Source organism: Ptychodera flava, chromosome 3 (genome assembly GCF_041260155.1).
Source record: "Ptychodera flava strain L36383 chromosome 3, AS_Pfla_20210202, whole genome shotgun sequence".
NCBI classification, from domain to species: domain Eukaryota; kingdom Metazoa; phylum Hemichordata; class Enteropneusta; family Ptychoderidae; genus Ptychodera; species Ptychodera flava.
The window spans coordinates 42,002,882-42,014,451 of NC_091930.1; positions in this window are offsets into that span (position 1 = coordinate 42,002,882).

Sequence of the window (11,570 nt, forward strand, 5' to 3'; positions counted from 1 at the left end):
TTCCGCAGAGACAATAACCTTGATATAATACACGAATATCGACAGGTTAAATCTTAATTTAAGGGGATGTGCGGTCAAAATAAAAGGGAAGTATTTTAAAGAAGAAAATTTAGTTTGATTCATAGATATAGTACTGATGTCAAAGTATTCTGGTCAGTTATACGTCGTTTGTCAGTTGTAAGTACAGTATGTAATACTATCTCCTCAGATGAGTGGTTCGATTATAGATTAATCTTGTTTCATTTAATTCAGATGGTAGCTATGATTTTCATTTGCCAGAAGAACTGAAATATTACGTTGAGTCTGTCGACGTAATTTCGCCTGATATAGAAATAGATTGGGACATTTTGAACGGTCCGATCAGTAATTCTGAGATTGAAAAAGCAATTCGCCAGTTTGAAAATGGAAAGTCGTCTGAACTCGATGGTTTACTTGGTGAATTTTTCAAATCTTCTGAAGCTTTTTTGTTGCCTTTTTTAAATATTATTTTCAATAAACTATTTAATGCCGGACAGTTTCCAACTGAGTGAAAGAAGGCAATTATGGTGCCTTTGCACACGTAAGGTCAGGTAAACTGTCCAGGAAACTACAGGGGAATTTCTTTACTACGTGTTTTCAGCAAAATCTTTACTTCTGTACTTAATAATCGGCCAATTATTGGGCGAAAACACTTGGCAAGATTGATGAAACTCAAAGTGGTTTTAGACGTGGTTACTCTACCATAGATAACATTTTTGTGCTTCAAACTATTGTGCAAAAATATCTTACATTAAAACGTGGTAAATTTTATTGTGTATTTGTAGATTTATTGTGTATTTGTAGATTTCTCTAAGGCATTCGATACTGTCGAGCGGCAAAGATTATGGTACGTTTTACTAAAGGGAGGTGTTCGTGGAAAGATGTTCAAAATTATTCATGCGATGTATCAAATTGTTAAGGCATGTGTTAGGTCCCAGGGTACTTTTACAGAATTTCTCGACTGCCCTTTAGGGGTAAGGAAAGGATTTATGTTAAGCCCTTTTCTGTTTTTGTTTTTTATCAATGAACTACCACATGGGCTTCAAAATCAAGGGTTGCGTGGTAGACAGCTTATCCCAGATTTAGTAGAAATCATCTGTCTTTTGTTTGCGGATGACGTGGCACTATTTTCTGATTCTTTTCTGATTTGGATTTGTAAAAGTTATGATTGCTTAGAAAGAATACAGTATTTGGCATTTCGTGTCTTCTTGGGCGTCTCCAGCAAAGCTCCTAATAGGGGAGCGGCGAATCCACAAAAAGGGCTTATTTTAGGAGTTTAATGTACCCACCTTACATACGGCCACATCATACGTCATTTAAAAGCTTATTATCTCTACTCTAAGAAAATTGACGATGTGGAGCTGCCAAGTAGGGCCATAACCTCCTAATTTGCATAATTAACAAGGGTACCCAATTTGCATAATGTGATATAATATTTGACATTTATTGATAACTTCTCTAACGATACGTTTAAACTATCGAGTGATATATCAAATGAAAGGCCTTTCCATGTAGAATACAAAATGGATATTCAAAAAGATATTAAAGTTGATTTCACTGATTATATTTTCATGTTTATATGGAAAACAATATTTTCCCCTTTTGAATAACAATATTTTAAAAATTTTAACACATACAGCCACAGCACACAGCCACATCATACATCATTTGAAAGCTTATCATCTCTACTTTAAGAGAATTGACAATTTGGAGCTACCACATCGGGCCATAACCCCCGATTTTGCATAATTCACACGGGTACCCAATTTGCATAAGTACGATATAAAATTAAGAAATTCACTGTTAACTACTGTAAACATACTTTTAAACTATCGAGTGATATGTCAAATGAAAGGTACTTGCATGTAAAATACAATTTTGGTATCCAAAGACATGTTTAAATTGATTTCACTGAAATATTTTAATATTTATATTGAGAATCATATTTTCCTCTCTTGAATATCAAAATTTTTAAACATTTTAACACATACAGCTACAACATACAGCTACATCATACATCATTTGAAAGCATATTATCTCTTCTTTATGAAAATGGACAATGTTGAATTGTCAAGTACGGCCATAGCCCCTAATTTGCATAATTTACAAGGGTATCCAATTTGCATCCATGCAATATAAATTACATATTCATTGTTCACTACACTAAACATACTTTTAAACTATCGAGTGATATATCAAATGGAAGGTGTTTGCATGTAGAATATGAAATAGATATCGAAAGAGATATTTAAATTGGTTTCACAGCAATATTTTCATATTTATATTGAAAATAATACTTACCCCTTTTAAATAACAATAATATAAATATTTCATCACATACAGCCACATCATACAGCCACATCAAATGTCATTTTAAGCTTATTATCTCTTATTCAAGAAAACTGACAATGTTGAACTATCAAGTAAGGCCGTATCCCTAAATTTGCATAATTTACACCGGTAAGCAATTTGCATAACTGTAATATAAAATTAGAAAATTCATTGACTATTCAAAACATGCTTCTATCGAGTGATATTTCAAATGAAAAGTATTTGCATGTAAAAAACAAAATTGACATCCAAAGAGATATACAAAGTGGTTTTACGGAAATATTTTATATTTGTAGTGAAAAAAGTTATTTTCCCCTTTTGAACAACGGTATTTTAAAATTTTAACAGCAATATCAATGCAACGTATGCATTATGATGTGCAAAAGTGCATAGAACACGGAGAACAAACAACTGAAATGAGGTCTGGAAATGAATATTTTGTTGGTTTAATGTATGTTTCAAAACATATGAATAGCTCTTTTTGTCTGCATTATTATCCGATACCGATGTATAGTTTTTATAGGTCAGAGAGTGTACCCATTCACAGCATATGAAAACCTTTTAATGTTACTCAAGTATGCCAACATGTTCTTGTAATGTTGTAACCAAGGCAACAGCACTATATATATATATATATATATATATTATATATTATATATATATATATATATATATATATATATATATATATATATATATATATATATATATATATATATATATATATATATATATATATATATATATATATATATATATATACCAGGTGGCACCTGATCAGTACTGCTTGGGGAACCAAGGCAGTTGACTGTATTGTTTTCAAATCCCCGAAACAGTCGCCTTGGTAAATAACTGATGAACACCTAGGAGATTTTGATGATGTTTTTTCTTTGCTGTATATTAATTGTTATAAACTAATCCTCCTGATGTCATATCTTCATCATTCATATGACACAATCATAGAGAACCCATCATGATCTATTGCTTGCACTTGCATGACGTTACTTTACACCATTGCTGTACTTATTTCCATCCGAGTGAATTTAAACTGTTTAACTACTTCTGACTATTTTTTAACATATATTGCTACTGATTTGAACGCCGACATTTTTTCCTAAGATGTGTTGGGAAAATATCACTAATTACTATTAAGTTCAAACATAAAGAAAGATCCCCAACGACACTAGTGTAGTTGTTGAAAAGTAACTCTGTAGCCGAAACAATATGTGAGAGTAAGCTGTAGTCAAAGTTATGGCATAATTCATGATCCAAGTCATTCATGGCGATACAGTGTCATGCATTTCCAGTTCATCTAGTAATTCTACAAATTCATCATCCTCTTCTTAAACTGTTTTGTCATGAGTGAAAGGGTTGCCACAGTTATAGCTGCCTTGTGCATGGAAGATTAATTTGACAGCAGACACAACTGGTGACAGTGTAATAAGAGAAAGCAAACTCCACACATCGTTCATATCTTATTCTTGTTTGAATTTTGTGTATGTTATGTTTGGCGGTTTTGTGTAAAGTGTTGATTTGCAGCGAGACGTACCCCTAATCTACGTATCCTGCCCTGAACCCGCACTGGAGTGGAAAGACTACTGTAACACTGCAATCCTTTGATGCTACCTTTAGAGAATATAGTTGTCTTCGTCAGTCGCTTAAAATTCATTTTCGGTTGGTGAAACGTGTGCACTATTTGACCACGTTGTTTCACTGAAGTTAAGTTTGTTCAAGTAAGGAAGCTATAGAATGTCTACCATTTCGGTCTAGTTTTGTTTTGGATGCTCAAGTGAATCGGAGATCGAGCTGTTGTAGGTTTTGTTTGGCATAGGTGTAACGCTTATATTTCTGTTTCATATGTATGTGATTAGGCTACGTTCACAAATAATGGTGGTGAGGGGCGGAGGAATTCGGGGTGGAATCGAAATTTTGAGGGATAGTAGGGGAAAACTTGAAAGTTTGGTGATCTGCCTATAGGGGACCTGAAAATGTTTTGGTTCCCTTTTACTTTTTGCGATTCCAAGGTTTCGAAGGCAATTCAATGAAAATCGAATAACAATTAAATGTCATCCGATTGTTCTAAAGTTCGTAATAATCAAACAAGATCTAGAATTACTTTTACTCTTTATTTATACTTGATTACTTTCATCTCAAAAAATCTTGCATTTTGTATCGTATTGTTGTGGCATAATTGTTCTAATGTATTGTAATGTTTCGCCTTTCACAAATCCTTGAATATTGCCGTTTGATTGCATAAACTGGAATCTGGTATCTGTTGGTTGTACGTGTGTGTTCTTAAGTCGAGAATGTTAATTTGATGCATCGATGACCTTCACAGATAATGAGGTCTAAAGATGTGATTTTTTGAGAAGAGCTTTCAACATTTCAGAGTAGGATGCATTTTTTATGTTTGATATGAATTTATTAAGCTCGTGCTGGATTCCAATGAAAGTCATACATTGTCTCTGAATCTCAGTCAGAGCGATATTTGTTCTGTGTGTAGCTAAATTATTCTTATTTTGTATATATTTTATTCTTATTTTGCATAGTGCGGGCATTATTCGTATTTACTACACAATTTTATGCATATTAAAAAATTAGTCAAGATATCGCGATTTGAATAAAATATTCAATAAGAATATTTAAGATGCGTGTTTTGAATTCATATTTCTATTCTACATGCCAATACCTTTCATTTGATATATCACTCGATAGTTGAAAAGTAAGTGAAGACTACATAACAATGGATTTTTATATTTTTATATCGGACTCATGCAAATTAGGTACCCATGTGCATTATGCAAATTAAAGAATTACGGCTGTATTTTGCAGCTGCATATCGTCAATTTTCATGAAGCAGAGGCAATAGGCTTTCAACTGACGTATAATGTGGCTGTATGATGTAGTTGTATGTGTAAAAATTATTTAAATATCATTATTCAAAAGGGGAAATATATTTTTCGATATAATTATGAAAAGAATTCAACAAAATCATTTTTAATATCTCTTTGGGTATCTATTTTGTATTGTACATGCAAATACCTTTCATTTGATATATCACTTGATAGTTTAAATTATGCATAGAGTAGTTAATAAATTCCTAATTTTATATCAAATCCTGTAGTTTGCGTACCCATGTGAATTATGCAAATTAGGAGCTATGACCGAACTTGACAGCTCAACATTGTCAATTTTCTTGAAGTGCAGATAATAAGCTTTCAAATGACGTATGATGTGGCTGTATGATGTGGCTGTATGCATTAAAATTTTTAAAATATTGTTATTCAAAAATGGAAAATATTTTTTCAATATAAATATGAAAATACTTTAATGGAATCAATGTAAATATGTCTTTGGATATCAAAGTTGTATTCTACATGCAAATACGTTCAATTTGACATATCACTCGATAGTTTAAAAGTATGTTTAGAGAAGTTAACAGTAAATTTATAATTTTACATCGCATTTATGCAAATTGGGCCCCCGTGTAAATTATGTAAATTAGGGGCTATGGCCCTCTAAACAGCTCAAACATTGTCCATTTTCATAAAGTAGAGATAATAAGCTTTCAAATGACGTATGATGTGGCTGTTTGATGTGGCTGCATGTGTTAAAATTTTTAAAATATTGTTATTCAAAAGGGGAAAATAATTATTCCACAATAAATATGGAAATATTTCAGTGAAATCCATTTAAATTATCTTTGAATAACCATGTTGTATTCCACAGGCAAATACCTTTCATTTGATATATCACTCGATAGTTTAAAAGTATGTTTAGAGTAGTTAACAATGAAATTTCTAATTTTATATCGCATTTATGCTAATTGAATACCCGTGTGAATTATGCAAATTAGGGAGGTATGGCCCTACTTGGCAGCTCCAGATCGTCAATATTCTTGAAGTACACATAATAAGCTTTCAAATGACGTATGATGTGGCCGTATGTAAGGTGGGTACATTAAGTGTGAAAATAGGTGAGTCTGCCGCTCGCCTATAACGTCGTTGTTTTGAAAGAATGTAGAATATACCCTTTATTTTTGTACACGGCTAAAAGTTGTGTTAAATACTGGGCAAAGCTCGTTAATATGCCTACAAACAGATACCCAAGAAAATGTTACGATATGTTGTACAATACTTAAATGTCTGGAACTAGAAAAAACAACTTGGGTGCGTCATGTTAAAGATTTACTATTGCTCTGTAATTTCCGAGATGTACGGGAAAATCAAAATGTCAAAGACATTGATAGATTTGTAAAAGAATTTGTTACTACGACGCATTTTGTTTGCAAATTGGAAAATTGAAATCTGCACATTGAGAGAGAGAGAGAATTTTGACTTGTCACAAAATCGTTCATAATTACAATAAAATAGAACAGTCAAACTTTCTCAAATAAAGTTACATACTAGTTTTTAAGGTAGATATAAATGTATGTACAAGTGAAATTGTCAATATGCGCTGAGGATTCTGGGTGTGCAGTTCTTTTTTCCATTCTTAAATCGAGGAACAGTATCTAGACCAGTATTCATATCTTAAGAGACAGTTTATTGTCAGTGTTCACTTCACAGATATCATTGTCGTTACATCAAATTTTCTTAAAATGTTCAATGTTTCCATTCATTTTATAGTAGTTGAAATGTACTATGATTCTGCTGCGAACACGTCGTTTAAACATACTGAGTGGTCGTGGCACTTCGTCCAATCGGCAGTATATAGTTGAAACTTTTGCTGTGACCATAAGATAGTTACAAAGCTAATGTAGGTGGCGATGAACTGCTTGTCCTTTCGGCATTCCGATGACGTATCAAGTCAAAGGTATTATATCAGTGTTCAGTATTTTCTGTAACCATTGATTCATGTACTCATGTAACGGTTGTTTTGCTGGCCAGTCAAGTATAAGATAAAAGGTGTCTCCATTTCTCCACAGTGTTTACAATCAGCACTGTCTCTCAGGTTACTCAAACACAGATAACGACCAGTTGCCAAGCAGCCATGTATTGCTCTCCACAGGACATCACTATCACGTCTGGTGGGAGGTTCTGAATACACTGTGTTAAAGTTGGCTTTTAATATCATCGGGATTTGACAAGAGGTCGTGCCATGGCGTTGGTAGTCTATTTAAATATTCCTGGCAGTAAAGCTTCTTGATAAATAACTGTAAATATCTTTTCTGCAGAACCTACTAAATGAGATAGAATCAACATTAATATCTGGTATTGAAATATTAAAATGAATGGGTGTTCTTTCACCTGGACCGTTACCGTTCCCTGCAGATAAAGGATCCAGTTGAGTTTTCCATTTATGTGGTATAGCGTTCTAGATCAAGAGAATTGCTCTCTCCAAAATTCTAATTGAATAGATAGGCACATTTCTCTGTATTTCATGCGGACTTATTTCCGTTTTTCACATAAATCTTGAGGGTATTGTAGCACAGGGTGCAGAATCAGTGGGTTATAGAACAATGGTTCTGACTGAATGTTTGTAACATTACTGTGATCCTTAGAACGCTGTGCATCGAGTAAATTCCAGGTTTTTATCAATTGTTGATAGAAAGAGGGAATGTTGACATCGATATTTACTGTCGGCGGTAAATTAAGAGCAAAAATATTAATTCCATAATTGAGATCAGCAATCTTGCTTAGGAAGTAATTTGCATACTGATACAGGGTGTAATCTGAATTGTCATACAGTAGTTTACGCATGTACTTCATTCGGAAACTATTGATTTTGGATTGAACATGGATAAGACCTTGACCTCCCTCATTAACCGGTAAGTACAATATTTCGTGAGGGAGCCAATGCTTCCCTTGCCAAAAGAAATTCACAAAGAGTATTTGAATATTAATGACTAGACCATCTGGAGATATGAAACATTACATCTTATACCTGGTTTAGAAGCTGCCAATTGATTGATTATCAGAGCTCTTCCCCGATAGGAGAGAGCCTTTGCAAATGGTTTCCACTTTTTAAGAGTCCGTTCAACTGATTCTAATAGACCTTCCCAATTTTAGCAGTGTAGTTCACATTATTACCCAAGTAAACACCCAGAAATTTCAAGCCCTCATTATTCCAAGCAAGCAGAGAGGAGAATCATGTCTTTCACGCCAAATTCCAGCCCATAAACCCTTTGATTTCTGAAAGCTAATTTTGGCATTTGAAGCCCCTTCATACACCTTTAGCCAATATGAAAGACCTTCAAAGTCATGATTGTGAGTGACAAAAATATTAATGTCATCGGCGTATCCACAGAGGATCTTTTTCCTCGACTCAGGACCAGACACTGTAAATCCCTGTAGACTACCACTTGTCCGCAGCTTATGTAAGAGAGGTTCAATGCACAGAGTGCATAATTGCCCTGACAGGGCACATCCTTGACGGATAACACGACCGAAAGCACAAGGTGCTGTAAGATCGTGATTCACCTTTAAAATACTTTCAGTATTATTACAGATAAGCTGAATACAATGTATAAAACGTTCGCCGAAACCAAAAGTTTGAAGAGTGTTAAAAAGATAACCGTGATGAACTCTATCAAAGGCTTTTTCCTGATCGAGAGACACAATAGCGAGAGGCTTTTGCTGTTAATTTGCATGGAAAAGAGTGTCACGAATACAGTGAATATTATTAAAATTGATCTGCCGGGAATGCAGTACGTCTGATCTTCATGAAAGATCTCAGAAAGGGCAAATTTCAGTCTCAGGGAAAGAGTCTTGGTGAAGATCTTATAGTCAGCACACAGAAGTGAAACGGTCGCCAGTTTTTGAGAAAACCGTTATCTCCAGTCTTTGGCAAGAGTGTGACCAATGCTCTGCGACAAGACAGTGGTAAACATCCACTTTGAATTGAATCGAGGAACACTTCATATACATCTCGTCCCATCACGTTCCAGAAACATTTATAGAATTGCGACGGAATCCCGTCGATTCCAGGTGATTTATTGTTACGAAGTAAGCCCACAGCTTTAGTGAACTCATCAAATGTAAATGGCTGATCAAGAGCTTGTTTGGTCTCATCTGAGAGTTTTGGGACGTCTGTCAAAATTTCATTGAGGCAATCTAAGTCGATTTCATTAGGGGTATACAGTGATTTGTAAAAGTCCCTTGCTGTAGAACGAATAATCACTGGGTCTTCAGTAATGGTGTTATTAATTTTTAAGTGGGTCATCATTTTTCGTGAGCATTTTCGTCTTTCTAGATCAAAAAAGTAGCGTGTAGACTTATCACTTTCATTGATGAATTGAAATCTAGAGCGAACCCATTCTCCTCTGGCTTCTATTTTGAGAAATTCATTGATCTTGGCCTTTTTCTGTTCATATTCCGCATAGTTAACATTATTTGAAGAGATGTCATTTTCCTGATTCGAAAGATCATTGATTAGTCTACTTTTTGCTGCAAGCTCGCTTTGCGACGGCCAATGCAATATTGTTGTGATAGCAATTTGATTTGTACTTTAGCTACATCCCACCATTGCTGAGTAGAATCATAATCTGATTTCTTTGTTTTCCAGTCTTGCCAGGAATCAGTGATAAGGGTTTTGTAAACCTCGTCATCTAGAAGAGAGGTATTTAAAGCCCAGCAGGCACTTTTAGTTTTGATTTGTTTTTGAGTGATACGCATTTGAACAATACAATGATCGGAAAAAGTAACAGTGATGACCATCGCGAGTTGATCTCTGTTGGTATTGTGTTTACTGACATAGAGACGATCAATTCGCGCATGTGCATTGTGTCCATGCCATGAATAACAACTGCTTGAGGGATGAAGCTGTCGCCAGGTATCAACTAATTTGAACCTTTTAATAATATTTTGGAGGAACTTTGAGGACTCTGGAGTGGTTCTCTCCCACTGTGTCTGTCTATTTTGGCATCTACTGTGCAATTAAAATCACCACCTAAAACGATGGGATCTGAGGAAGATTGAATTCGATCGAGGAGACGTTCTAGTTTTTGTAAGGTAACGAGACGTGTTTGGCCATCATTCGGTGCGTATAGATTAATAAAGTGGTACTGGTGATTGTTAATTTTTGCGTGAACATGAATAAGACGACCAGATATGACGTCATCCTTTTGTAACACATCAACCTGTGCTTTTGGATGAAATAATATTGCAACTCCTCCGGAGGATGTGCTAAAGTGTGAAAATTCAATGTTTTCTCGCCATAGAACTCTCCATAAAGGTTCATCACTTATTGTGGTGTGTGTTTCCTGAAGGAACATACAATCACTGTCGTATTGAGACTTCAGTGATTCAAGAATGGTGCAGCGTTTCAAAGCATCTCTACAACCACGAGTATTAGACGAGAGAATTGATAGATTGATAGCCAGAATCAATGGCAACAAGATTAGTAAAGAGATGAACTTCATCATTATGGAAGGAGGTTGAGAAAAACAATCAAAACATAGGTGCCAGTCCGTTTTTTCTCATATCATTCTCATCTTTTCATTAATCTTGCCAATTCTTTGTTTAAGTGGTCTATAAGTCGAAGATGCCTTATATGCGTTTGACAGAGCTTCAAGTAGATCATTTTGATTTGGACAGAATTCCCGGCATCTCTCAACATGATTTTTAAGGGATTTAATATTTTCGAGATATAGCATGAGTTTTTCTTGTGTCGGTACGGTATGACATTGAGACACGGGTTGTTGATCACTGTTTATATCTTCTTCCTGGGAAGAATTTACACTCTCGTCATCTGATTCACTGTCAGAGCCGTCCGCATTGAGTGTACTGAAAACATAAAACTGACCGGAGTCAGGAACAACATTTGCATCCATCGAAAGTGTCTCATCAGCAGCCTCATTATTATTTTCATGTACTTTTGCTTAGATTTTACGCATAGGAGATTCCAATTTTTCAGAAGTTTTCTTTGTGATCGTTTGAAGTTCTGGAGAGTCGTCTTCCGAGTCAACGGTCAGATATTTATTTTGATTGCCAGCAGATTTGTCTTCATCACTATCGTCATCAACATTGTCTGTTGACCGTTTTATTGGCTCTGTGGATTGTGTTGCCATTGCGACATCTGTTTCAAAAATCCGGTTGTCAGGCAGTACATCTGTCTCATTTGCATTGTGTGCAACTGATGAATTGTTATCCGAGGGAAGATCGATTTCTTAGGCAGCACTGTCACCAGGACCTAGATCTGCCCTTGATGTTGCAATGTCATTCTGAGAATGAGATGATGGAGCTTGAGTCAGAGTCTCGGGTGATAAAGTGTTATCAGTG